Here is a 22,410-nt window from a genome sequence, read left to right as displayed (position 1 = left end):
TGAGTTTGATTCCCATATTCCAGGAACCCATGATAGAAGGAGAGAAAGTTCTTCTCTCCCCTCCATGAGCATGCTGCAGCATGTGTGTGGCCACTTACACATATGTACATGTACACACATAGTAACAATTAAAAATAATGACGATGATGAAATTATAAAGTTGTATTATACCCAATCTTGAACGCAGCCTTTATCAAACAACATTTTTCCTTCACCCTCATGATAAAGAAGAAATGATTCTGGTCAAAGGGCATTGGAGGGAGGATCTAGATGGCCTTATCATGACCGTGGAAAAGATCCTAGCTGAACCTTCCGCTTTGTCTAAAGCCTCCTAAACATGCCCACCAAGATAAATTAACCACAAAACAGGTTCAAGGGTTGCAGGATGGATTGGCCCACTCCAGAAAATCCTTTATAATTGGCCAATTACGTTGGAAGCTGTGTTGAAAACAAACACTTTACTTAGCTAATGTTTACTCGAATTCCTGGAAACAAGCAATTACCTACATCATTTCTCTTCCTCCCTACAATATCTTTTCCTTTATATTATGTCGATTTGTGCTTATTGAAGAAAATCAGAAATTGCAAACAAGAAAAGGCAAGGAGGCAAGAAAAATGAGGAAGCAGGCAAAATCACACCATAATCCTATTATACGCAGAACAATAGCAACATTTTATTCATGCTGCCATTTATTACCCACCCACATATGCACTGCATGTGTAAATGCATACATTTTAAGAAATAAGCAAACTGTGTCGATCCTTACTCTTCCAGTGGCCTCAGGTCAGCTTGAACCGTCATCTGTCTCAAGGCCTCTGGAATTTAGACTCCTTTTCGTCCTTGTCAGCACTGGTCCTCTTGGCTTACCTTTTCCATCTTGTAGACATTTTCTTATCTTCTCTTGAGAAAACAGCTCTTGGTTGCAGACACAAAGTGCCATGCATAAAGGCTTTAAAGTCTACTGGCCACTGACTGTCTGCCTGTGGTACCATAAGTGTACTGGCTAGTTTTATTTCAGCTTGATACAAGCTAGAGTAATCAGAGAGGTGGGAGCCTCAACCACAACAACAACAACAACAATGCAAAATAATAAACCAAAAATAACCACCTCCATAAGATCTGGTTGTAGGGCATTTTCTTATTTAGTGACTGATGGGGGAGGGTGCAGCACATTGTGAGTGGTGCCATTCTTGGGGTGGTGGTCCTGGATTCTATAGGAAAACAGGTTGAAGCCTGGTGGTGGTGGTGGTGCATGCTTTTAATCCCAGCACTCGGGAGGCAGAGGCAGGCGGATTCCTGTGAGTGTGAGGTCACCCTGGTCTACAAGAGCTAGTTCCAGGACTTACTCCAAAGCAACAGAGAAACCCTGTCTTGAAAAATGGGAAAAATAGGGGAAAAAAAAGCAGATTGAGCAAGCCATGAGGAGCAAGCCAATAAGCAGCACACCTCCATGACCTCTGCATCAGCTTCTGTCTCCTGGTTATTGCCCTGTTTGAGTTCCTATCCTGACTTCCTTCAATAAAGAAAAGTGGTACGAAAGTATAAGCCGAATAAACCCTTTCCTTCCCAAGTAGATTTGGTCATAGTGTTCCAGCATAGTGACAGTAACCCAAATTAAGACACTAGGCTTTTTCTCAGTACATTCTCTCTACTGGGTTTCTTAAAGCCCAGATTCCTTCTTATTTCTTACTCACAGTGCCTTATGAAGCGAGCCTCAAAAAAGCAATAGTGTCAACCAATAAAGCAGGTATTTATTTTTTAAATTTTTACTCAACTCTAGCAACATTTGATTTTTAAAAACAGGGTACCATGTTATGCTCCTTAAAACTGACCTGTTCAGCTATTTTACCAAGAATAGAGTCAAGCAAATGTGACCATTTTATAACTAGCACATTATGATTTTTAATTTTTTCCCCTTTTTAATTACTTAAAAAATTACCAATTCAAATTCCCACTCCCTCCCCTCCTCCCAGTCCCCTCCCTCTCCCTCCACAGACCCTCTCCCTCCCCCTCCAATCCTAAGGGAGTGCCACACACTTCTCCCTGTGGAAAGTCCAAGGCCCTCCCTACTAGTCTAGGTTGAGCAAGGTTTACATTAAAAGAGAATAGGATCTCATGAAGCCGGTATATGCAAGTAGAGACACATCCCAGTGTCATTATCAGTGGCCCCTCAGTCTGCCCCAGCTGTCAACCCCCTTCAGAGGTGCTAGGTTGTTTTCATACTTGTTCACTCCCATTACAGTTGGAGTTGGTGAGCTACCATTAGTTTAAGCAAACTGTCTCAGTGGATGATCCTCTCATTGTCTTGAATTCCTTGCTCATACTCTCATTCCCTCCACTGTTCAAGTGGATCTTGAGAGTTCAGTTCAGTGCTCCGATGTGGGTCATTTCCTGTGTTCCCCATCTGTTGTTGGATGAAGGTCTATGGTGATATTTAAGATAATCATCAGCCTGATTCCAGGGTGAAATAAGGTGAACTCAAAGAAAAACACATATTGACCCACCTGGAAATTGGAATCAGACAAAATTTTGGGAGCAGGGGAACTAGAGGATAGGGGGGAAGGTGGGGGGAGGAGAACTTGAGGAAATGGGATGGTCTAGATGGAGGAAGGACAGATATTAGAGAAAGAAAAGAGATATCTTGATTGAGGGAGACATTATGGAGTTAGCAAGAAACCTGGCTCTAGAAAAATGTCCAAGAACCCACAGGGATGAACCCAGATGAGACCCTAAACAATAGAGGAGAGGGGTGTGAACTCATTTTTAAATTTTTAACTGTATGTATATGTATGTGCCCATGCATTGGCATGCACATGTGCCTGTGTGGTGGGAGCCATGTGACTTCTTCAAGAAACAAGGGTTCAGAATAGCATGAGCGTCTTTCCATGTGGCAAAACTTCTGGAGTCCCTGACCCACTTGAACGGTTAGCTTCATGATTCCCTGACCCACTTGGACGGTTCGCTGCATGATTCCAGGCATGACCCTGGGAACATGGGTGTTAGGTGTCCTCCTTGATTTTCACCCTACTGCTGGCCTGAGTGAGCCACAGTCATAAAGTTTAATATAACACATTTGCATAACTGTTCTGGGAAGAATGATTGAACCATAAGAGCTTTAAAGAAATGCTATTTACTAGTTAGTATCTGGAGTCAGTAGGAACAGAGAGTGAAGCAGACTCACAGAAACCCACTGATCCCTCATTTCTGATAGCTGTGCCAATACCCCAAGACATTAACGGAGTTAGACACAAGGACAAGGAATAGACAGTGTCAGCTATGAAGAGTAAGGTTCTAAATTATGCTGCCTATCGAATAAATGGAAAAACCTGGTATGCCTCCAGAGAGGATAGAGCAGTGTAAAACATAGACTGGATTCATCCAGCTCTGGCTCGTGAGTTATTTATGAGACCCCAGACTCAACCAGAAGCTATAGATAAAAATATTTACCCCAAAAGACAAAACTGTTTCCCACCCTGCATGATTCTGTAACCACTTGTGCTGCAAAGTGGACACAATGTTCTGCCTGTGGGTGTGCCCAGTCAGAAAATTCCCTTTGTAGCTTGCAAGACTGCTTACGCTTCTGACGTTAGAGATGTAGGTCAAAAGGGTAATGGTTACGTGTGGGAAGATTTGAGAGGTGGGAGAGGAAAGAGACAGGACACAAGCTAATAATTATTATAACCATTTTAAAAAAAGAAATGTAAGACGTAGAAACGTAGGAAGCAAAAAAATTATTCTGTTCAGCAAACCATTGAAACTGTATAAAATGGTTCAAGCTACTCGGGGCTACGTGCTTGGATGAACACCGGTGATCACAAACCCTTATTAGCACGAACTCCACACATCCATCCCAAGTCCATGAATCCATCTGTGGCAAGGCCTCCAGCACCTGTATGCACCTTCAGATGCCCTGGAGCTGCAGTTATAGGTGGGTACCCGGAACTGAACTCAGGTCCTCTGCAAGAGCAATGAGTACTCTTGACCACTGTGTGTGTGTGTGTGTGTGTGTGTGTGTGTGTGTGTGTGTGTGTGTGTGTGTGAGAGAGAGAGAGAGAGAGAGAGAGAGAGAGAGAGAGAGAGAAAGAATTGGATCTTTAGAGACTGTAAGAACTCACAATCTCTCTTCTAAGTGGAGTGTCTCAGCCTACCTCATGCCACACTTGCCTCATGACAGCCTTGATAATACTCAGACCCTCTGCTAGGGCAGTATCAATGCCTGGCAGGGCCAGCTTCTAAGCCTCTGGATCCATGGCCTCATTGTAGTTTTCCATGGCTGCTCCGCGACAGTCGCTGAGCATGGTTAGGAGTATTAACATGTACCTTTAGCTATAAGATCTGACCCCTCCATAGTAACTCATTGGTGGCTACTCCTAAACAATGTTCTACTTAAAACCCTCCAATGAGGGCAGACATTCAAGGGGGCGCTGAGATGCCTTGTGGGGTCTAAGTAATTTATTAAAAGAGTTATTAATGCCATGGACAGGAAGATGAACAGACAACAGCATGACAGGTGTTCTGAGGAGAGTTTAGACTCCAGAGCTAGACAATGGGGAGGGGCTCTGAGGAGAGGACTCAGGACCCACATGGGTCTTATATGTTCCTGAGGATGAGGATGGTTTCATAGTACAAACCTCTCGGCAGGCTCAGGGTTTGCAGAGCAAGGATGTGCCCACCCACATTCTCTTTCATGCCAACACACTTCCCTAGGAGAGAGATCTGGCAGCTGGAGGTCTGTTAGCTAAGGACTCACAGAGGGACTCAGTAGGGTGCCTATCAGCATGTATGAGTAGAAGGCTGTTACAAGTATGTTTTATAGCCTGAACTATTGCCGGCCTTTGACCAGACATAAAAATGTCATAAGAATGCCTAGGAATCTGGAGTGAGATTACATCACAGGTCTCATCGAAACTCCTTTGGACTTCCATACGTGAGACCTGTCTTCCCTGTCTCTTGTCACAGGCCCAGCCTTCCTCCTCTAGCGCCACACTCTCGCCTGGTAAGTATTTCCCTAATATATCGGCTGCACTGACCTTCCTTTTATTAGAAAAAGCTAAGTAGCACACACATCCAGTAAGTTATTAAATCTATTAAAAATGACAAAATCTAGTCATAGAACGTCTGTGTCTACCAGCTCGCTGATCTCAAAGGTACGAGGTGTTCTCGGAGGAGAAGATCCCTAGAGGAAAATATTGAAATATGCTAATCTAAGTACTCCCAGAGTCACGGGCTTCTATTCTATTTCCATACAGGAGCAGATGTGTTTGTTCATTCACAGGTGAAAACATATTTTGAGCATCTCTTATGGTAGTTAGCAGGCCCTTCAACACTGATAGAATTAATCATCATTAAAGCACTTGTATTAGTAACTTCTACAGTACTGTCTTGGAAAGTGTGTTAGGAGCAGTTGTTCAGCTAGCGCTCTCATCCTCAGGGAGCAGACGAAAAGCAATACACGCACTCGTCACATGGCCTGGGCTTAAGCATTTTATTGTATAGTATATTGTGAGCCTTATTTCTGCCAGTGAGCTTCAGATCTAATTGTAAACTGGTCAGTTACACGAGCATCACATCTGAAAGACAACATATTTTGGTTCCAATTTTCTGTCAATTTCTGTTTTATCAAAGTCTTCATAGTTTATGCACTTTACTTCTTACCAATCTTTTCTACAACAAGAATTTAATTGTTGACAAGTCATACAGGGAGTTCCAGTTTGTACAGCTGCATGAGTGGGTTTTATCCCCCCCATATTATTTACTGATGGAGTTATATGTAAAATGTAAATATATAATCCCAAAGGCAGTAGACAACTTCAGAGTCCTCCACAAAGATTATGATCTAGAGTTTAGAGTCTCCCTGAGTTTGTCCCTGTCATTATTTCTTCTTAGGCCTGTCCTTCCAACAGGCTGATAGCCATTCTGACAACTGATTCTGTTTGAATCCCATCTTCTCCCTGGACATTGATAGGCTCCTCTAAATGCTAGTCTAGAATTTACGGTATTTCCTTGAGTTTCTTCACGGTTTCTTGGCATTTTCATGATAAGGCAGGTCTCTCTATAGAAACTCAAAAAGCAATATATTTTTAAAAATGAATTTTAAAATTCAGTTCTGTGAAGAGAATGTGGTTGACACTTATAGGCAAGGGATTCTAGGGCAAGATGAAGTTAGTCGTGTCTAGGGTTAGACATCTGGGTCCGGGGAGTTTATAAAAAGCCAGAGTATTGAAGAGAGGCCCTGAGTGAAGTTCTAGAGAATTTGAGCCCAACTGTCAATGTTGAATTTGAAAGAAAGAAAGAAACAAATAAAAAACGACTACAAAGGAACTGTAGGACTTTGTACACAGGTCTGTAGGACTGTCCTGCATTTCTTGTTTCTGAGTTCCCAGCGGTCCAGTGGTGTTCCCTCTCTAAGAGGTCAGAGCGGAGCTTTTTGCCCAAAGAAGATACATCTGTAAATCTGTACAGAGGGCTTTCTGGAGAAAAGAGCAGGGGATTTTTAACCCGTTTTCAAGATCACCAGCTTCTTATGTGGGCTGTCCAGAGCTTTCTCTCAGGTCTTTGAAAAATGGTCCCATTCCCGGGCAGTGTGTCTGTCTAGACTCACTCCGCTCGGTTCTGGGCTGGCTTCCAGCTCCCACTTGAGGATGTCGGCGATCCATCCTGGAGTTCATTCAGTCCTGGACTGCAGGAACTCTCCTTACTATGCCACCCCTCTATTGCTTTTACATTCAATTTGGTGGACATTTGGTGGAGCGCTTTCCCCCACAGCTTCTTAACAAGGGGCAGATGGGTTATTTCTCGGAGGCTGTGTGAGTCTGAAAATGTCATTCCGCCCTCATAAGCTTTGATTTGGACGTAATTCTAGGTTAGAGGTCATCTTCCATTAGAATTCCCCATGGCAGAGAATTTTCTTTTCACTCCAAAGTCATGTTGTTGTGAAGCTGAAAATTGTTATGATCCGTGATCTTTTTCTTCTTGGGAGTCTGTAGAGTTTTTCTTTCCCCCTTATGTTCTGAACTATCAGAACCGAGACTCTTGAGTTTTTCCATCTACCGCGTTTGTTCAGTAAGGGTTTTATGTCTTTGTATTTCAGTAATAGACACTTATCTGGTATGTTCTGGAAATTTTGTATAGTAATTTTTCTCGGCTCTCTGTTCTTTCTCTTCTTTCTGCCCTTTCCCCAGCTTTTATAAAGTTGGCCTCAGAGTTTTCTTTTTCTCCTGTTTTGTGCCTCTGTATCTTTCTTCTCTACTGTCAAGCAGCCCTCTTCTACTTTATCTTTTGTTTCTATTGACTTCACTGCTGATTGTTTCGCAAAACACATGGTCTGTTAATTTTTATGGCATTTCACTCCTCTTCTACGGATACAGCATTTTCTTATCTCTCTGGGAATAAGAAGACAGTTTTATTGCAGGCAGTTTGCTGTATTTGTTGATTTCTTACCTACATATTTATTTAATCAGAATGCATTTTATGGAAGACGCTGTTGTGTTTTATTTTCTGTCTTCTTATGACAACTTTCCTCCTGGTACCTAGAAGCCGCTGAATGTCTCCTTAATATTAAGAATGGGAATCTAAGAAGCCCATAGAAGGCTGCAAGAGCCTGTACTTCGGACCATGCTGATCATCTAGGTTTGTTACAGGGGCTCTTCGGGCAGGGCAGTGCAAGGGCCTCTATAGAGCAGAGGATTCATTCATTAAGTATTCAGTCCTCTTCGCCGTCCAGCTCTAAACTGTGTCTGGCTTATCAACTTGGATAGTCATGTTTCAGTTTCCATAGGAAACAAGCCTGCAGGTATCTCCCAGAGCAGGCACAATTGCTCAGCAAACAGAGATGGATGAAAGAACCTGGAGAGCAATGCTTAGATATTTCCTCTTGTGTGGTGCAATAGAATCTGGAGCCTTCTCGACCTTTAGACAGGGCCTCACTGATCAGCCTGGAACTCTGGATCTCCCTATGCAGACTAAGGTGTCTACACACTCCCAGGGAGTCACATGCCTCTCCCTCCACAGACCCGGGGTTAAAGGGGTGCACCAATGTGTCTTGGCTTGACTCCATAAAAAAAAAATCTTTGATTGCTGCAATCTGTTCATTTCACTGTCTTTCAGTCAGCTAATGAGGAAGCTTTTCCCTCTTTCCCTTGGCACAGCAAAGGGATCAGAGCACACAGATAAACTCCCCTACAGTTTCTCTCCTAATATAAAACAGATTCAGCTACTACCATTCATATCAACCCCAATTCCCTTCCCCATAGAGATCCTGCAGGCAAATTTCTGGGCAGCTTGGACACTCGCCTACTCTTCTTAGGAAGGTCTGTGATGATGATGCCTTTGTTTCTTATTTCCAACTATAGATGATATCACCAGCAGGACATCACACCTACTTTTTCTTTCTTTCTTTTTTTTTCTTTTGAGCATTTTAAAATGATCTTATTGTATCTTAGTACATTTCTCTGAATGTACCATTTCCCCCTTCACTTTCTTCCCTTCAAACACTCTTATATACTCTTCATTTCTTTTTTTCAAATTTATGGTCTCTTTTTTATTAATTGTTTTTATGCACACACACACACACACACACACACACACACACACGCATGCACGCATGTAAACACTTCCAAATACAAAAACATAAACTACTCAATTTGCATAACTTTACTCTTGCATGTGTGTTTTCAGGGCTGATCACGTTGTGTTGGATAACCACTTGTTGTGCTTTTCCCTGGCATTCCTTGGTTGCCTGTAGGTCTTTGTATAGGGTTACGGCTTCTTGGGCTTCCCCTGTTCGACTTGATCATTGCTGTCGTTCTTGTTCATCTCATGTGTAGGCAGCCATGTTGGTGAGTCTTAATGTGCATAGCTTCTGACATTGCTAGGAGATACAATCTCATAGCACCTATTAACTGAGGTGTGCCCCAATTCCCTGTATTGGATGACTACAAGAAACTGTCTTCAGAGAGGGCTGCTTTGTCTTAATTTTCCCCTCATATCCCTTCCACCTAACGAGTTCCAAAAGCAGTTCCCAAGTCTTCTGGACACCGTCATACAAATTGGTTGACACTCACAGTTTTCTAGTACTGTATAAATATTAATTTTCTTAGGCCTGCTAAGTCAGTTCTTATCTATTGTTATGAACCCCCAAATTTCGTCTGCTATTTTTTCCTTTTCCTCTTTTGTTTAACTGCTTTGTGTCTTTTAAATAAGTATCTTTGCCAAGTGTTTATTGAATTAAGGAGATGAGGAAACAATTAAAGGCAACTGTCTAATCTGTGTTGCTATCCCAGAAACCTTCCATGAGCTCCTTCTTCACACCTTGTGGATGCTATTATCCCGGGACTGCTGAATTCCTGAAGCGCACATAAGTTTTGCTCTTACTGCTCACAGAGCGCAGTTCAACTATATTACTGTATTCTGATGCAATCTACTGTCCACATTACTAAGAGCCTAACGTTTAGTTTCCCTATCTACAATTGACTATTGATTTCAGCCATTTGGTTCACCTAAATCTGCTTCCTGTTATTAATAGCCCTCCATTGTAAAAGAAATACAAACCCTTCAGCCAACAGTCTAGAAAGAAGCTACACTGAAAGGGAATTAGCTTTGCTTATATGACTAAAAAATCTTGTTGGAAATGCTAAATATAGAAATTGAAATGATGTTGTTTGTTTGAAAACAATGATTTCATCTATTGGTAATACTATTTTGTTTTCAAAATGAGTAAAATTTGTTTGTATTGTTAAAATACAATTTCAAAGTAATCTTCACAATAAAAGCATAAAGATGGAAATTAATTTTTTAGCCATATATACCACAGTTTTAGTCTCTGCTCCAAGTCAGTGAGTCAGATTAAATGTATTATATATCCTTAAAAAAAACAACTGTATGATATAATCATGATAGGAGTACGTGAGCTTTAAAAATACAAAGAATAGCATATTTTGCCTGCTATTTTGTGCTAGATCATATTTAACTATGTTTCTGAAGATTATTCTATAGTCAGACAATTACATCTGCCTTATTCTTTTACTGGTTTTTTGTGGAATCGAATAAAATAAAGACATATATGAAATGTGCCACAGCTAAACCATTCAGCACAAAATAAAAGCTCCTCAGCTTAGCCAAACAGGAGAATATTCTCAGGATTGTGCAAAACTCCCTCAGCTCCCTTCCAACTTAGTAGTGTCTCTGCCTCCTTCACCGATGCCTCTCCTTACTGCCTGTGGGCATTTCTTCTTTGTCTTTAATGTTGCTACCTAAATATGGAGCCTCATGCATATGGTTAAGACACACCTGCTTTGATAATTTCAGGTAATTAGAATTGGACAACAGGGATTGCTCTGAGTCTCACTTGGGGTTCTCATTTGTCCTTCCTGTTCTGTGTGTCCCTTGCCTGCCCTGCCCAATCTTCCTTCTGTTGGAACCTTACCAATAACTTCTTATTCCATTTTTCTTTACTCACTGTATTGGTTACTTTTCTTTTGGCTGTGACAAAATAACTTAAAAATAGATGATAAAAAGAAAGGGTTTATTTTGTCTCACACTTCAGGGACTTGATAGCCACCAGGCTTGGAACAGCTGGACTTGATGTGTTCCTAGCTGGGGAGTAGAGAGTTGAAAGCTTGTGCCTAGCCTTGCTTTCTCCATTTTGTTCAGTACAGAACACCAGACCATGGAATGGCACTGCCCTTCTTTAAAGGGTTTGCCTAGATCTATGCAATCTCCTACAGAGGTGCCCAGAGATTTATTTCCATGGTGACCACAGATCCCATTGGTGGACAGTCAACTTTAACTGTTGACTCCTTTATGTTCTTCTGTAGAATATTAGCTGTGTCCTTGGCTCTTAGGACTGTAAGTCAGTAGGTATTTTACTGTCTGCATAAGGAATGGGAAGCAATTAAGGTTTCATTTAGCCTTTTCTAAACTTTTGAGGCCCTTATTGTTCCTTCCTGTTTTTCATTCAAATTTAAAATGTGTGTGTCAATAATGTACTCAACTTAAATTTGAAATGTTTATCCTTTAAACCTTATTGGTATTATTGCTGCTATGATACATGCTTAAATTAGTCTCATGTTCACCAGTTTATTGAGTTGAGAGGTATTTTTTTTTCCTTTTAGCACTTAGGAGATATTTATTATTTCTTATCCCTTTATTTCTATTATGAGTGTTTAAAAATCAGGCATCTTTCTAATATTTACTGTTTTGAAGACAGTCTATCTTTTTAGTTATTTAAACTTTCCTGGTTATTTAAATACTTTCTTTTTCTATTATTTGTGACAGTTTACTATGGGGTAACTTAATTTCTTTTTGTGTGAGAGTTTCTATGCTTTTTGAATCTTGCTAATTTTAAGTTTTAGAGAATCTTTTATTCATTATTTATTCAAATAGTTTCCATATGCACTGTTTTTTCTTTCCCTTGGGTATCCCTTAAGGAATATAATAACTCACACACCATTATCTATAGTATCCTTTGTTTCTTGTCTTCCATCCTAACATCTCCCGTCATTTTATTTCTCTTTGCGTTATGCTGGAGTTTCTTTCTGATTAACCAGAATCTATCCAAGCTTCTTCCTTACTATTATTCTTTTGTACTGCTGAATTCCCTGGCCTTGTTTATCTTTGAATAAAATGAGTATTTTATGTTTAAAATGAGTAATTTATGTTTAAAAACCTTCAACATTTAAAATTTTCCTGACTATTTGATTATTTTCTTGTCGTTGAGTACTTGTTATATTTTTTGTCATGTGTCACGATTTGTTTGCAAGATACTGAAATAATTTTCAACCTGGTATACCATCCCTCAAAGAGGATTTATGTTCTGTTTTTCTGGGACACTCATCCTCTGGGTCAAGTTGATGTAATTTCATTAATACAGCATGAGGGAAAACCCTAACTTGCTCAAGGTGAGATGACAATGGCCTCTTCTGAATTATGCCAAAGTTCACAAAGCATCCCCTGTTGTGAGCTGGGAGGAAAGCAATCAAAGTTCAGTATGATTTGTATAGATAGCTATCTGATACATACATATACATTTTAGTTGCTTTTCAAACATCATTAAGACAACCCTTCGAGCAATGAATCTGAGGTGGTTATATAACCCTCCCAGGACTTCAGATGTGAAGCTGAGGAAGAGGGGCATCATGCCTTTTGGCCATGGAATAACTTGGGCTTCAAATCCTTCCATCTGATTTTAGCTGTTATGGTAGAAGAACAACTAATATCTAAGCCAAATCTTCTGAACTTGGTTATATTCCTGGCTTTTCCGGATGTGCGTAACTAGAAGGCAATGCTATTAGAATTATTTGGTTTCTTCTCTCAGGGGCATGTTTTGGGAATGGTCACCAGGCTAACTAAAGAACTGAATCTGTATGGTGTCTCCTAGTCACTCTCATTTCCACATAAGCACACACATACACAAGTTAGAAGTTTGGATCCTCACATGAGAGCACATGCAGTGTTTATCCTCCTGGGCCTGGTTACCTCACTTGATACAAGACTTTCCAATCTCATCCACTTTCCCGCAGATTTTATAGTCTCAGGACACTTGATTTTCTTTATGACTGAATACAATGTCATTGTATATGCGAATGACATTTTAATGACCTCTTTATTTGTGAATACAAACATCTAGACTGATTCCATCCCCTCCTATGAAATACAAACACATGTATCTCTGTGCTATGGTGTTCAGTCCTTTGCATATAAACCTCAGAGTGGTGTAGTTAGATCATATGACATTTTGAACCTTAGTTTCCATGTTGACTTCTACTGTGGTTGCACTGGTAAACATTCCTATCAGCAGATGTTCAGAGATACAGGGCAAAGCTATTTAGAAGAGCGATGTATAGGGCATCAGAACACTTGTGATGTGGAAGTGCAAGGGGTAATCCTGGAGGGTATAAGAGGGGAGAGCGAACAGGGAGAAATGAGGGAGGTTAATCAACTAAAACTAGCCATGTACAAAAATGTCCTAAGAAAACCTATAGTTTATATGCTAATTAAAAAATGAAAAGGAAATTGGGTGGGTATAATACATTGCTATCACAGTCAATTTAGAATTAGGACAGCAAATTATCCTGTGGAATGATAAAATTTAGCATTAGATTACAGGGGGCAGTTAGGAGGGAAATTTTATTTTATTTATGTTGTCTAATGATTGTAAGGTTTAAATGTATGATCTATATGTCTCCTGGGTAACTACTGGGTCACTGTGAGCAGAGCACCTAAGAGAAACAACTAAAAGAAGGAGAGGTTTCGTTGGCTCACAGTTTCAGAGGGTTGCAGTCCCTCGTATCTAGCAAGGCATGGCAGGGCTGCTCCGTCTCATGATGGTGGGCACTTACAGGTGTGCCTTGTTTATATCTCAGTGGACCAAGAAGCAATGAAGAGAGGCTGAAGCAGGGGCACTCATCACCTTCAGAGCCCTATTCCTAGTGAGCTTCTCCCACCTTCCAGGCCTTACTTACTGAAAGTGCTGCACCCATTAAAACAGCACCAGAGGGCCTGAAGAGATGGCTCATCCAGCAAAGGGGCCAGCTACCAACCTTGACAGTTTCAATCCTTGGGACCCACGTGATGGAAGAAGAGTACTGACTTCTGCAATCTGTCCTCTGACCTCCACTTGTGAGCCATGGCCCACAGACATGCACACACACACGCATGCGTGCACACACACACATACTTCAATAATAAATGTGAAAATAAAATAAGATAGAACCATAAGCTGGGCATTATGCATTCAAATCATTAGCCCATAGGAGACATTTCAGACTCAGATAACAATGGGTTCTTAAGAGAGAATGAAATAATGTCTGTGATGTCGGGAGAGGGACTCACTGGAAAAGAGCCCAATGTGTTGCAGTTCCTAAGTGGGAGGAGGGAGACTTTGGGGTTGAGTCAATGCTGCTAAAAGCTCTTTTGCACCGAGAGCAACGAGTAAGAGGGAATTGCATCTCAGAACTTGGAAATGCTTGCTGGATTCATGTGTGACATTTGTTTACTGTGTTGCTTTCCACAATGACTGCTCAGGCGGCTTCAGCTTGGATGCTTGGCTCAGTACCCAGAGGGTGTTTGATTAGCTAAGTTTTGAAGCAAACACATACACTGTAGAGGAAATTTACCCCAGAACAAATGCAGATCACTTAGTCAAAAGGCTATATTTTCAGTATGTTAAGTCTTTTCTGGGAGAAAATGCCACAGGAGCACTCTTAGAAGCATAGATGAACAAAACACATTTTTTTTTTGTACCCAAAGAAACTGAGGTGTGGCCTAACATGTGATTCAGAACCAGTCAACTTGACCTTGGAGAGAAAGAGACCATAAAAGGAGAAAATGCACAAGGCTGATTCTGCAGAGAATATTTACCAGGCAGAACCTTCATTGAGAGTGGCAGAAATCAGATGCAAACCAGCTTAATCACAGATATCGAGATGGAGAAGATGAACAAATTGCTGTCTTTAGCTTGACTATGGTGCATATCAATGTGAATTCATTCTTGCTGAGTTGGGGAGAGAGACAAAATGTTCTAGCAGGTTCAAACATACTTAGAAGACTATGAACTTAAAATGAGTGAGGCACCTCTTGTCACAATCCCCAAAGCAACATGGACAACTGGCCTTGATCGGAACTCATTACGATCATAAGATAAAATAAACCTTCCCTCTTTCAAGTTGGTTTTCCTAAGTATTTAGTTATAGGTGATGGAAGTTGACTAATATGGGTATCTACTGCTGCATGACAATTATGCCCTGAAGGGTAGAGTCTGCCAAAAACACAGTGTCTCCTGTGGCATTTCAGTTAAGGTGTGGCCAAGGATATGGTAGCTGAAGCTGTTGAAGAAACTGCTTCCAAGCCATTCATATGAATTGCTCTAAAACTTTGGCTTTTGTTCCTTGTCGTCTGGGTCTTCACATAGGGTTGTTCATCAAAAGAGCATAGCTATAGAGGGAAACAGATGAAATAATCTTAGAAGTGGAGCATCATGATTTCTGCTGTGTTTTATTTTTTATGTTTGTGTGTGTGTGTGTGCACATGCGCACACACGTATGTGCAGGCGTGAGCACGTGCATGTTCATTTATGTGTGTTTCAACCACCTCTGTTTCTATTCTGCTTCCTGGACCACAGGAATATTCGTTCTGATGAGACAGACTGCAGAATCCTTTGAAATGCACATTACTCCACTTCCAAGGCCAGGACTACAGGTGAGTCAGCCGGACAATTTAATGGATTCTAAAGTAGCATAGATCAGTGTCATGCCAAAGACAAAACACTGCAGACTCCAGATGGCTACAGTCATGAATCCAAAGACTGTTCTGTATACAGTGCTTGGGAAATAACCCAAAGAAGCAGAAATCTCTGGCTCTAACTAAATATAGGAGCTTCTGGGATTAATTAGAGCCAGCCTTTAAAGCCTGTATTTATTTATTTTCACTTTGGAAAATGAAACAAAAAATTTTATTCTCCAAGTGTCATCAAAATTGTATCATAGCCAAAACAAAAATTTTGCAAGGAAAAAGGTATAAATATCCATATGTCCATCCTTCTATGCTTTGAAAACAGCCTAGAATGTAGCATTATTTTAATCTACTAGTTTGAAGAGCAAACAAATTGCTGCCCCCTGGCTTTCCTAATATACCACATTTCTATACATATAAAAAATGCAAGGTACCAATTTGGGGACACAGAAAGTTGGCAAGAATAGACATGTAATCAGAGAAAAGCCTTAATTATAGACCCATGGGTACTAGTGAAAATGGGATGGTTGATACCCAGTGTATTCAGAAAAATATCATTCACATCAAGTATGTTTAATAGAGGGAGCTTAATGTAGGGGAACGGGCTCAAGAAGCTGAAAAAAACCAGCAGACAATGACAAGAAACCCAGTTGTAGTGTGGCTCTTCCTGGGGATACATAAAGAAATGACCGTTTGCTCCAGATAGACTAATGACAGATGAAAGAAAGGTTCCATTCAAGTCCAGCTTGGTAAGCCAATGAATTTGTTGGGGTTATGTGCAGGAATACAGGGTGGCTTAGAATCAGCAGTGTCACTGAAAGGTCCACCTTAGCATGGGTGATAACTCATGAAAGCTGCACCACTAGCATCCCAGTCCCTAATTAAATGCCCATCTCCTTTGTACTGTACCACCTTCCAAGGATGTGTGTAGCTGGAGACAGGCAGGTGGGGATGGTGGATGGAATCCCAAGTAAGAATTTAGTGATGCTCACCCCTGCTACTATGGAATAACCTCATTATTATTGTAACCATGGGCTTAGTCATCATTGTATTGCTTTGTTTATTTTGTTACCACAATGTAAGCCTTGATATTTTATATACCATTCAAATGAACCACACCTGAAATTATAAAGTACCACCCATATTAAACCAATGAAGAGTATAAGAGTTTATTTTGGGATAGTGCCTCAAAAAGATTCTTGTTGGAGAAGCTCAGGGCACAGCATTTTTAAAGCCAGAAGACCTCCCAACCGCATTTACATCAATCTTATATGAGGATCAGAGTAACATTGTAGCATCTGTTTTGGCAGAACATAGTTCCTTCAGATACAGGATCATTAATTAAGATTTATACTATTATCTGTTATTTTTGTATATTCTTAAATTGTGCAAATATTAATTATTTTTGTTAATGCATCCAGACCATGGCCAAGGTTGTGGAAAACCCAGAGCTGTCAAAACAGATGTGGCAGGTGTGAGAGCTGTCAAAACAGATGTGGCAGATGTGGGAGGTGGGTGGAGGGTTGAGAAGTGTAGAAGCAGATGCAGAATGGAGTCAGGATGACATGATGTTGCCTTAGTCCCTTCACCATAGTGACTCAACCTCATGATCCAACGGTCATGTCATGGCCAGTGGAAACAGCTCCACTATACTGCTTCACCCTTTTCTGGCTCATACTTTAGTTCTGCTCCCTTTTCCATTATGTTCCCATAGTCTTGGATAGTGTGTGTGTGTGTGTGTGTGTGTGTGTGTGTGTGTGTACCAAAAAGGAGAAAGAGGGTATAAGGAGAGAGGGAGAGAATGCATATGTAACACATACTGGGTCACTATACCACACAAGCAGTATAGCCCACAGCAAGAGCATGACAGAATAAACCACAGTAAAAGACACTTGTCCTCAGCAGCTAAAGTGTCTGAAGTATCAACAACTGCCAAGGAGGTTTTCTTCCATTATTATAGGCAACAGCAGTGATCTTTGGTTGTGAATACAAAAGTTCAGAAGAGAATTAGGCAAACACATTTTATTATTTTTTTTTTAAAAAAAACGGTAGTAATAGTCTTCTCAAGGGGACTTATGATTTCACAATCACAGGGTTTACCCTCAAGTATTTGGAACATAGGCTCCCTTCTATAGAGCAGGACTTAAATACAACCTGAAAGTAATTGGTTTTACCTATAGCAGTATTGCCACTATTACACCAGCAGGCACATATTAGTTCACGCACTCACAGAGGAACATGTGGGATTCAGAGCTGGACAGGATCCTTGGTGATCACCCTTCCAATCAGCATGCAGAATACGTTATGACACTACAGTATACAGCATACTCACTATGTGCACCACTGTAGCAAACCTCATGGGGTCTGCCTGGCCAACAGCTCAAAGGAAATTCACCCTGGTCTACCAGTCATCCTGCCTTGTCTTCACAGGTAGACACACAGACCACTTAGTTAAAGAAGAAACTGGGGCTTGCTATTACAAACTATGGAAACTACTTCTTTTGGAATAATTGTGGTCTGTTACCACTGGATTTTATCCTATAGAGATAAGGTATGATGAGGTAGATAGATAGGTAGATAGATAGATAGATAGATAGATAGATAGATAATAGATAGATAGATAGATAGATAGATAGATAGATAGATAGATAGATGATGGAGGGAGGGAGAGAGAGAGACAGAGACAGAGAGACAGAGAGAAAAATCAACCAACATGTTAATTGAAAAGAAAGTGAGAGATTGTACCTGACTGGTAATGAAGAAGAGTTCTTCCAAGGCAAGAAACTGTTTTAACTTCAAGTACACATGCATATGCTTTTAAATAGCTCTGGAACAAAAAGAAACAATGGGGATCAAAGGCGTTCTGTCTTCTCAAACACAAGCACAGGTTCTGGTTCTCTGTCATCTTTTTCTCTAGCAGCTCCAGCATGACATAAATTTCTCCAGTTCCTTTCAAGTGACCCAGACAAGTCCCTTGTCTACTTTACCCTTTCCTCAGCCCCTCTTAAATGTTTTAGTACTTCACAAATCCAATTTAAATGATGACTTCACTCACTCAGGTTCACCAAAGCTAATCCTACCTCATTAAAAAAAAATCATGTCCTACCATGAAACTCAATAAAGCCACTAAAACCTTAAATAGTCCTGAATTATCCACTAAATTAAAGTATGCTTTTGAGACAGAAACTCCCTTGTAGCCCAGATTGTCCTTCACCTTAAAACAATCTTGCCTCATCATCCTGAGTACTATGACAGGCCCATGGCATCACTGCTGACTTAACTTCTCCTTTTACTATTGTGTTTGTCCTGGTATATTGGACATGAAACATTGCCTCTCGTGGGACCATCATGTTTATTTCATCTCCTCAGTGCTGTCCCATTTACTGATTTTCCCCAATGAGCCTAGGTGTTTGAACCTCAGGAGGGGGTTAATCGACACAATTTTTAGTATACCCTTACCCTGATGCCCTGCCCCTAGCTGCAAGTATCAACAAGCCAGTACCTGCGTTTCATTCTTCCTCTGACCTTATTTTTCCTGATAAATCAGGGCTAATAAGGAAGATTCTTCCTCGCATCTCTTTCTTATTCAGGACAGCTCCCCCTGGGCAGAGAGCACAGCATCATTTGTGTTTTATCACTCACAGCAAAGGCCACACAACTTGCCACAAGAACTTCCTTATAGCCTTATTTTGTATGTGCTACTTTCAAGGACTGCAATGCATTGCCTATTCCATCTGGAATTTTGAGGGTATCCCCAGACTCATATGAGGGTGTTCCCCAGACATTCACCAGGGAGGTGTGCTCCTGGACACCAAGTAGAAGAAGGTTATATTAAGATTTATCCTGTGGATTCTCAACCCTCAAATGAAACAACCTCACTTTTATAGCACGAGCTATAAAACTGGTCCACTCAGACCTATCTTTGGTTTTGGTAATTTCTTGTGTGTCTTCCCAAGGACATATAAAGAAACCAGTAGGATGTTGATTGCCTGTGTGTTGCGTGGGAAACCAATGAATTTACTGGTTTCAACGGTCATCCCATACTCAGAAGAAATTGTTTTGCTGCAACACTAGGCACATGTATGTCACTTTCAAGCTAGAAATAATTCTATCAGATCTCAGAGGTCAGGCTACTTCAGGGAAGTTAGGGCCCTAATAGTCATAGAAAAAGAAAACCTTCCCAATATATAATTAATTAGTCTAGTGTTGATTCTTCTTGAAATTGTTATTCCATATGTTATCTCCTTAATAGAACAAGTTTATGCAATGACTAAGGCAGATCCAAATGCTGAAAAATGCCTCTGGCAAACACCATTAGCACAATTGCAACACACACACTCAGATTTTAGAGAAAGACTGCTTGCTACCTTTTGCTGGGGCTGTTATTTTTAGAAACCTAACTCATTCAGATTCTGAATCAAGAAGGTACTTGAATTTTAAGTTCCATGGTAAGGAATCCAGAACCACAGCAAAGTAAGGAAGGACAAAGATACATTTCCCCGGCAGAACTCCATAAAGCCACAAATAATAAATATGTTTTATGAGTGCATTGATTTCATGCTCACTGAGACTACCATGCCTGTGGTCCTTCCTCACATGTTGTTATAGCTTTGTGAAGAACTGCTTTGAAAAAAATGGGGTATGGGACCGACAGGATGACTCAGAGAGGAAGTATTTGCTTTACGAACTAAGTAACTTGAGTTCAGTCCCTGGGAACTCACATAGGGTAGAAGGAAAGAATTGTCCTCTGACATTGCTTGTGGGGGCTTAAATGAGAACAACCCCCACAGGCTCATATATTTCAATGTTTGGTTCCTTGTTAGTGGACTGCTAAGGGAGGATTACAGGGTATAAGGAGGTTGTGGAATTTTTCTCAGCACTTAGGGAAAGCCATCAAAGTCAGACATGTGGCGGGGGAGTCTTTGTATGAGGGCCTGGAGAGGCCATTACATGAAGCTGTGAAGGTGAAACCTGGATTTCATTGAAGACCCCGAGACGTTGGCAATGCCAGAGCCATAGGATACTTCTCAGGGAAAGCTGCAGATAAGACAGGGAACCAGCCCTAGAGAAAGAAGTATATTGTAGTCAGCAAACCTGGAAGGAGTGGAAGACACAGAACATAGATACAGAATTTAGAGTTTCATTTTTGCTTTGGTCCAGTATTTCCTCACTATGCTCTCTTTGTCCACTTTGGGAGTGGGAATGTGTATTCTGTACCACTATATATTGGAAGTATGCAATTTGCTTTTGATTTTACAGAGGGTTACAGCTAAAAGATTGCCTTGAGTCTCAGAAAGGATGCTGGGTTTTGAAATGGTATTAGGACTGAAAGACTATGGGAACTATTGGAGTTGGATTGAATGCTTTTTGTATTATGATGTGGTCACAAGGCTATGGTGGTCAGGGAGCAGAATGTGGTGGATTGATAGAGAGTGGCTCCTATAAGCTCGTATATTTGAATGTTTGATTCCCAGTTGGTAGACTGTTTAGAAAGGATTAAGAGGTGTTGGTGTGGGAAGTCCTTCTGTCTATGTGTTGCTTTTATTGGTTAATGAATAAAACTATTTTGGCCAGTGCTGTAGCAGAACAGGGTAAGGCAGAAGTTCCAAGCAGATAGAAGAGGAGAGAGAAGGCAGAGTTATGAAGCCACCAAAGAAGAAAGATGTAAGCTGCTAACCAGAACCTTGTCAGTAGGCCATGAGCCTCATGGTAAAATATAAAATAATAGAAATGGGTTAACCAAAGATATAAGAGTTATCTAGCAGTATTTTTAAGCTATTGGCCAAACAGCATTGCAAATAATATAGTTTCTGAGTGAATATTTCAGGTCTGAGTGGCTGAGAAACAAACGAGTAGCCTCCCCCAACGAAGTATGTCACTAGCCATAGACTTTGAAGTTTCAAAAGCCCAAGCAAACCATTCTCAGTTTCTCTCTCTTTCTATTTCTCTCTCCCTCTCTTTCTATTTCTCTCTCTCCCTCTCTTTCTATTTCTCTCTCTCTCTCTCTCTTTCTCTCTCTCTCTCTCTCTCTCTCTCTCTCCCTCCTATCTGTGGATCAGGAGCTCTCAGCTACTGCTTCAGCACCAAGCCTGCCTTCCTGGTGTTAGACTTCCTACTGTGATGGCCTTGTACAAACCCTCTGAACCTGTAAGCAAGCCCCCAATTAAATGTTTTCTCTTTTGATTTGCCTTAGTCATGGTGTCTTTTCACATCAATAAAACAGTACCCACCCAAAACATTCCTCTATTACCTACACACACAAAAAAAAAATGACGAACAATAAAATAAAATAAGGCATAGGAGAATGTCTTTTAAGGATACTAAATACCATCAGTACTGAGTAGTGTCTTCACAGCCACTCTACCTTTGGCAGGGTTACCTCTGGAGGACCATAGATGATGGAGGAAAACTTCCAAGTAGATGGGATATTGAACATTGCACCTTGCTGCATTTTTTCTTGGTGAAAAAGATCATAAAGACAGGATTGGTATCCATTCTGGCACCTGCCACTCAAGGAAACAAACAAACAAAAAACTGACTAGAGGACTGAAAAAATCTGAAACATTTTTTTCATATTGAACATTGCATCTTGCTGCATTTTTTCTTGGTGAAAAAGATTATAAAGACAGGATTGGTATTCATTCTGGCACCTGCCACTCAAGGAAACAAACAAACAAACAAAAAACTGACTAGAGGACTGAAAAAATCTGAAACCGTGGGTCACTGAGAATGGATCCAGAGTATAAGATAGTTCTGGAGGCCACTGAACAAGCATGTCACAGAGACTAGACCAACCTAACTGTGCAGATGTTCCTGCACACATCTGAGAGCCTCCTTAGAAGTGGGGTTTTCCTGACAATGAAATAGAACATGGAAGATGCAGCCACTGGGGTAGGAAGAGCGGCTTTAGGCACACCCCATAGATAACCTTCTTGTCATCAAAGCAGACAAGGCTACAATCATATATGAATGTGCCACCAGCCCACTTTCGGGTCCTGCCTACATCTCTGATTCAGCATCACCGTCAGCTCCTTGTTGTGTTATGTTTAACTATTCCAACCAAGAAAGGGAACTGCATTCCATTTTCCTTCTTTCTCTTGATTATTCTTCTGCCAGATCTGTCAACCCCAGACTTTCTTCCAAACACTTCATACTCCATCTTATTATTCGACCCAAACTGG

At 40.8% G+C, this 22,410-nt stretch overlaps 1 protein-coding gene across 19 annotated transcripts in view; it reads left to right on the top strand.

Moving 5' to 3' along the window:
• The window catches only part of Hhla2 (HHLA2 member of B7 family), an 84,051-nt gene that overhangs the window by 13,311 nt on the left and 48,330 nt on the right, over window positions 1-22,410 (top strand). For 6 of the 19 annotated variants that reach the window (XM_087900664.1, XM_087900614.1, XM_087900683.1 and 3 more), the window contains one exon: window positions 15,120-15,196. The exons of 6 other annotated variants lie outside the window; for them this stretch is intronic. The gene's annotated coding sequence lies outside the window, so the exon portion shown is untranslated. Of the gene's footprint in view, window positions 1-3,777; window positions 3,930-4,960; window positions 4,998-15,119; window positions 15,197-16,650; window positions 16,702-22,410 lie in introns of all 19 variants that reach the window. 7 more of the 19 variants (XM_087900667.1, XM_087900626.1, XM_087900636.1 and 4 more) reach the window with 4 other exon arrangements.

The sequence above is a fragment of the Myodes glareolus genome, chromosome 2 (assembly GCF_982192425.1).
Source record: "Myodes glareolus chromosome 2, mMyoGla1.1, whole genome shotgun sequence".
Classification (NCBI taxonomy): Eukaryota; Metazoa; Chordata; class Mammalia; order Rodentia; family Cricetidae; genus Myodes; species Myodes glareolus.
This window is presented reverse-complemented; position numbering and strand designations above follow the sequence as displayed.